Genomic DNA, 6,693 nt, shown 5'->3' on the forward strand with positions numbered 1-6,693 from the left:
ATAATTAAGAAAAAGAACGGTTAAGGGATTGGCATTACCTAACTTCATGACTTACCAAAAATCTACAGTAATCACAGCAGCTTGGAATTGGTGAAAGCTGAGACATTATAGATACCAATGTCTACCTTTGGAAAGGAACAAAGGTAATTCAATCAACAAAGATAATCTTTCCACAAATGGTTTTAGAAAAATTGGACAACCATTTGTGAAGAAAGAAAGAAGAAAGAAAGAAAGAAAGAAAGAAAGAAGAGAGAGAGAGAAGGAGGGAGGGAGGGAAGGAGGAAGGAATGAGTCCAGGCACAGAATTTACACCTTTCACCAAATCTAACTCAAAATGCATTATAGACCAAAATGTAAAATGAAAAACTGTAAAACTTCTGGAAGAAAACATAGGAAAAGATCTAAGCAGTCTGTGTTTGGTGAGGAGTATTTAGACACGACACCAAAAGCATGATCTATGAAAAGATAAATGAAAAAGTTGGACTTTATGAAAATAAAAATTATGCTCTGTGAAAGTTACTATTAAGAGATAAAAAAACAAACAAACAAACATATAAAACAAGACACAGCCTGGCAGAAAATATTGCAAAATCCATATCTGTTAAAGGATTTTATTCAAAATATACAAAGAAGTCTTAAACTCAACAATAAGGAGACAATCCAGTTAAAAATGTGTGAAAGGTCTGAGCAGACACCTTACCAAAGAAGATACACACATGGCAAATAAGTAGATGAAAAGACATTCAACATCATATGTTTTTAAAGAAGTGAAAATTAAAACAATGATGAGATGTCATTACACATCTATTAAAATGGCTAAAATAAAACCGAAACAACAACAACAAAATAAACTCAAAATCTGTAATACCAACTGCTGGAAAGGATGCAGACTGATAGGAACTCACATTTACTGCTACAAGTATTACAAAATGGCATTGCCATCGTGGAAGATAGTTTCTCAGATTCTTACTAAGCTAAATGTTGTCTTACCATGTGATTCAGCAATTGTGCTCCTAGGTACTTATCCAATAGAGCTGAAAATTATTGTGTGTGTGTGTGTGTGTGTGTGTGTGTGTATCCAGCAAAAGAACTTTGGTAGCAAATTTATTCATAATCTTCAGAAATTGGAAGCAAACAATATAACCTTCAAACAAAGTGTGATACATCCATACCATGTAATATTACTCAGCAACAAGAAAAAGCAAAACTGTAGAGACAGTACAAAGATAAGCAGTTGCCACAGGTCTGGATTGTGGGTAGGGATAAACAGGTGAAACATAGGATTTTTAGAGCTGTGAAACTCTTCTGTGTGACACTGTAATGGTGGAAAACCTTGGACCTTTCAGGTTTCCTTTCTTATGAATTTCCTATTCCCAGTCATTGCCCATTTATACATTGTATTATAGGAATACTGCATTCATTTTTGTTTGTTGTGGGCATTGAGATGTTCCTTTCCTAGGTATATTCTCCATAGTTCTTCATTACCTTTAAGAAAATTTATAATCCCATTTTCATGACATAAAAATCAGCCTCATTCATGGTACTTACCCTAATGAACTTTATCTTGTAACAGTTACTGCAGGGGAAGATACGTTCTCCTATGCCTTCTTGGTTTGCACAAGCTATCTATCTGCATGAAACAATCTATCCCAGGTTACCTCTTTCTAAGTCTCAGGTCAGATGAAATTTCTTCAGCAAGGATCAAACCAAGATTGAGAGAGCTAAAATTCCTTTGCAGGATCAGCCAAAGCCTTCTCCCCCTTCCTGAAAGTCCCCACCATATGAGTCATCCTTTCTTTCCCAAGTTTCTGCATGTACACAACATCATGGTCCTGTCTGTTTCAAGGAAAAAAAAATATAACAGAACTCCTCCAGCATCCTCTTCTCCAGTCTGCAGTGAGTTTAACAGCTCTACAAAGATCTGGGGTCTGGAAGTTAAATGGGATGGTCATGGGGAAGGGTCACTTGGAGGGCACTTGACATTTTCCAGCTCCCTAGCAGGGGTCACACTTGTGTCCTTTGTTTGCCACACTTCCCACAGGACTTCACTGCCAAAAGCCATGTCTCTCTTGATTTCATCTTGACGAGAACGTTTCTTCCCAATAAATACCTTTGCAATAAAAAGTTATAGTGAGAGCCACATTCTCCATCACATTGTGCATGCTTGTCTGCTCCAAGGAAATACAGTTCCTTGAGGAAACTGGGCACGTCTTCGTGTTTTAAACAACGTAGTGCCTGGCATCCATCACATAATCAATCAATATTTATTGAATGACTACATAAATAGATCTCTTCTGTGAATTAATTTTGGATTATCCTGTTATACAATGTAACTCTTAATTTTGTTTGTATCCTTTCTTAATTGTCTCATACATGTTTTTGGACCCAATAGAAATGTACATACTTGAAGATATCCCCTACAGTGCCTAGCACATGATAAGATAGATAGAGAATCATCAGTATATACATTATTTTTTACCAAAGAGTAATTAAGATAGTTCTTTGTATAACTAGTACATATTTTATGAAAGCTAAGATCCAGTATAACTGCCTTTCATTATAAGTAGACTGAAACTAGAATCATTTTATTGATATAATGAGAGAGAGAAAGAGGGCATGAAAAAGAGGGAAAAGGATGGAGAGAGAAGAAAAACAAGGAAGGAGGAAGAGAGAGAGAGAGAGAGAGAGAGCATTCTGCTAATGCTCATTTTAATTCCAGATTTTTACTTGCAGTATGTCCTTTTCCTGTATTTTTTTTTAAGATGAATTGGGTACCTGCTACACAATGCAGTATGCTAGATGTTATTCCCTCAGAAAGATTGGGCTAGTGGATAATCTTTCTTCTAAGAGTTTCAATTTATTTTATAGGACAGACATGATAAATACTCAAATTTCTATTTTAGTTCTCAACCTTGAATTTATTGACACATTCTAAATTGTCCTAAAGTAGGACCTAGTTTCTTTTTCCCCCTTGCCTTTATTAAAGAATAACTTTCAAACACCCACATGAGTTATAGGCAAGTACTGAGGTGAAGGCTGTATGGTGGTCTACTTAGAAAAATAGATTCAAAATGGTTTTGTGTGTCCTGTGAGGCTGGGAATGATAAAGAAAATCCCTGATTGGAAGATTGTAGGACTAGAGAAAGAAAAGATATTTGCTCAAGAATATAGAGATTCCTTTATTTGTTTTCTCTTATTTTCAAACCCACTGTGTATATTAAGCTTTACCTTAGAGACCCTTAACCTGTCAAGATTATAAATGATTATTGAGTTTGCCTATCAAATATCCGGTGCTGATTGGCTCGTCTGAATAACTACACAGATTTGGAATTGTGGTAGAATTGACTGTAAACTGATACTTCCCAAATTGCCATCCCCAGAGCATCCAGGCTCTCACGGCTCATCTCAATCTGCTCTGATCTGGGCAGCCACCCTGGGAGAGGAAGGCACCTTCCTCTGTGTGGAGCCAGAAGAAGCAGCATCATTCTGGGTTCTCCTTGGCATTCTCTAACAGCTTGTGTAATTTGATGCATCACATTAGGTTAACTCATGCTTATGGATACAGCACACTAAATGACACTCCTGTGGCACTGGGATGGGATGTCAAAAAGTCAGCTTTCTCTTCTCTCAGGGTCCTAGCTTGCTAATACGTCAAACCAGTTAGGAAAGTGTCTCACGTGGTTTACCTGCTTTTGACCACCTTTTCTTGTTTGTCACAACACAAAATCACCCTGTTCTGTTTGAAAGCTTTACGTACCTTTAACATTCTCCACGATTAATGATGCACCAACATTAATCATGTCTGTATCTCTGTTTATCTCTGTTTCTATAGCGATATCTGTGTCTATATCATCATCAATGCCTATCTACCCAGCTGTGCTGATTGTACTGAACTGTATGAATCCCATCTCAGCGCACATATTCAGGAGATTGTAAAATAATGTTGAAAGGAAATCGCCGGCTAGAAATATTGAGAAAAAAATATCTAGGACACCTGTCACATTATTATGGTAACTGTACATTTTAAAATGTAGCCAAATTTTCGTCCACCTCCCATTCAAAGAGGAACCCTTCCCCACTGAACATGGTTTGTAATCAGCATCTGTTTTCACTTTTCATTATCTCAGGTTCTCTTTATATTCCATTTTTATTGGTTTGTTTAAATCCTTTGTATAAGTCCATTTAAATCAAAATAGGGCAGACTTGCTGGTATTTGCATTGCATGAAATTACAAGCAGGTGAGAGTTGAACAATTAATACTTCTTTTTTCTCAGTGGTGGTATGAGCAGTGCCAATTTAATGCTGTTTAAGCTTATTATCTAATTGCATGCTGTGCTAGCTTCAGAGATGGCATGACATGAAGGCCGACTTGTGCTGTGTTCCCTCCACAGTAGAATATTCAATTATTTGTTCTGACTCATGTAATTCCCTGTATTCCAAGCTTGTTAATGTCATTACAGAGCTGAAATAAAGTGATTACTCTTAATGAGTATTTATCCAATAGGTAATGCAATTCCTGCACCCTCCAGCTGACAGTGGACGATTATGGATTTTTCTCCTTAGCCCTCCACTCCCCCAACTCCAAAGGAGCCCTCCCCCACCTCTTGACTTTCCTGTCAGGGAGGCAACATCGCACTGTGGCGTTCTGTGAAATACTGTCAGATGATGGGGAAAAAATATAAATCTTTAAAAAAAAAAAGGAAAAGGGAGAATTGCAACGTCCCGCGGCAGAGCTCCAGCTAATGACCACTGCTTCCACTTGCTGGCAGTGATGACAGCTTTCGCTAAATGATAATGGCATGCCTGCTGTTGAGTTTGCCCACTTATGTTATTCCTCTTGACATGGTTCTGGGGAAGGTCTAATTTTTTTGACATTTGACCATGCAAATTTGAGTCCTGATACATTATTCTGCATTTACATCCTCCCAGTGTTGCTGTTTAAAATGTGCTACAAGCTCCAGGAGCTCAGCTAATAAAGGCCACAGAATGAAAGAAAGTTAAATATGAATGCAAGAGGAGACCTAATGAAGGCCCGGCATGTACATCTCTGAGATGACCTTCTAGAGATGAGCAAGTGGAAAGTCCTTTTTTAAAGCACACAGTAAGGAATGTAACACCCACTTTTTCCCTAGAATATTTTTAAAGATTTTTAAATATATACCAATGGAGAGAAAAAAGACCCCATTATATTTTACATAGACGTTTCTTACACTCAGCTTATAAGTTAGTGTATTATTAACCACTTTCAAGGTGGCGTTCGCTTCTCAAACTCTGAAACTCATGCTTCTGCAGGAAGCTTCCTTGACTCCTGAACCCAGAGATGTGCAGTCCCCAAATTTACTAAGCACTTTCACGTCATCAAATGCCACGCCTGTTGGATCTAAGAAAACCCTTCCATATCATGGATTTCTGTGGGTTTAGGAGCAAATCACACTTCAGACTATTTTTTTTTGCTCCTAACCAATTTGGAACTGACAATAAAAATGAGGAAAAGGTTTTAAATGGTCAATAACAGTAACTATACTGCTACTAAGTTGACCTAAGAACTAATAAAAATAAACTCCTAATCCTAGTAACAATAAAAGTACTCACAGGTTGATATGCACATCGACAGTAATATAGGTATTTCATAAAAATGCCCTTTTATTCTACCAAGTTAGCTAAAAGAAAAAATTCATTGCTTATGAATTGCCCATCTTTGTATTTTTATTTAGTAATAGTTCAGTTGGAATTTCTTCATACATTTGAAGTGCTTTATTATACATAAGCTCTCTAGTGTCTAAATGTGTTAAAATAAATTATTTAATAAAGAGCAGTAATTGAGCTTTAGGTTTGATAAGTATTAAGAATATTCCAGTGCTCGCTTCTGCAGTACATACACTAAAATTGGAAGATTAGCATGGCCCCCGTGCAAAGAGGACATGCAAATTTGTGATGTGTTCCATATTTTTATAACAAAAGAGAAGAAGACTCACAGATATAGAGAACAAACTAGTGGTTACCAGTGTGGAGAGGGAAGGGGGGAGGGACAAGGAAGGGTAGGGGATTAAGAGGTACAAGCTACTCTGTATAAAATAATATTGTACACTGATGACTTATATAATATTGTACAGCAATTATACTTAAATAAAAGAAGAAAAGCAAGTAAAAAAAAAGGATATTCCAGAAAACCCTCTTTGTAATTACTGGATAGACATTATTTTTATCTTTTTCCCCCTTCTTCTCTCCCTCCCTTTCACCCTCCTATCTGTTCCCCCTTTCTTTCTTCCTTCCTTTCTCTTGTCTTTTATTTCTGAGCACCTACTATACACACACACACACACACATATATATATATATATATATATTTTTTTTTTTTTTTGCCGTACGCGGGCCTCTCACTGCTGTGGCCCCTCCCACTGTGGAGCACAGCCGCCGGACGCGCAGGCTCAGCGGCCATGGCTCACGGGCCCAGCCGCTCCACGGCATGTGGGATCTTCCCGGACCGGGGCACGAACCCGTGTCCCCTGCATCGGCAGGCGGACTTTCAACCACTGCGCCACCAGGGAAGCCCACACCTACTATATTTTTAAGCATCTATATATCTATCTGTCTATCTATCTATCTATCTATGTCACAAGTTGAATGCCGAGGAGTTTACAAAAATAAATAAGACAATAAAATGGACCCTCTGATAATAAGAATCTTGCAATA

General features: G+C 37.6%; 1 pseudogene; it reads left to right on the plus strand.

Annotated features, from left to right (window-relative positions):
* Window positions 1-5,856: 5,856 nt before the first annotated feature.
* LOC115802652 (U6 spliceosomal RNA) lies at window positions 5,857-5,951 on the plus strand (annotated as a pseudogene).
* Window positions 5,952-6,693: the final 742 nt, after the last annotated feature.

Source organism: Delphinapterus leucas, chromosome 3 (genome assembly GCF_059928025.1).
Source record: "Delphinapterus leucas isolate spDelLeu-1000000601 "Yukka" chromosome 3, BTC_Dleu_Yukka2, whole genome shotgun sequence".
Taxonomy (NCBI): Eukaryota; Metazoa; Chordata; class Mammalia; order Artiodactyla; family Monodontidae; genus Delphinapterus; species Delphinapterus leucas.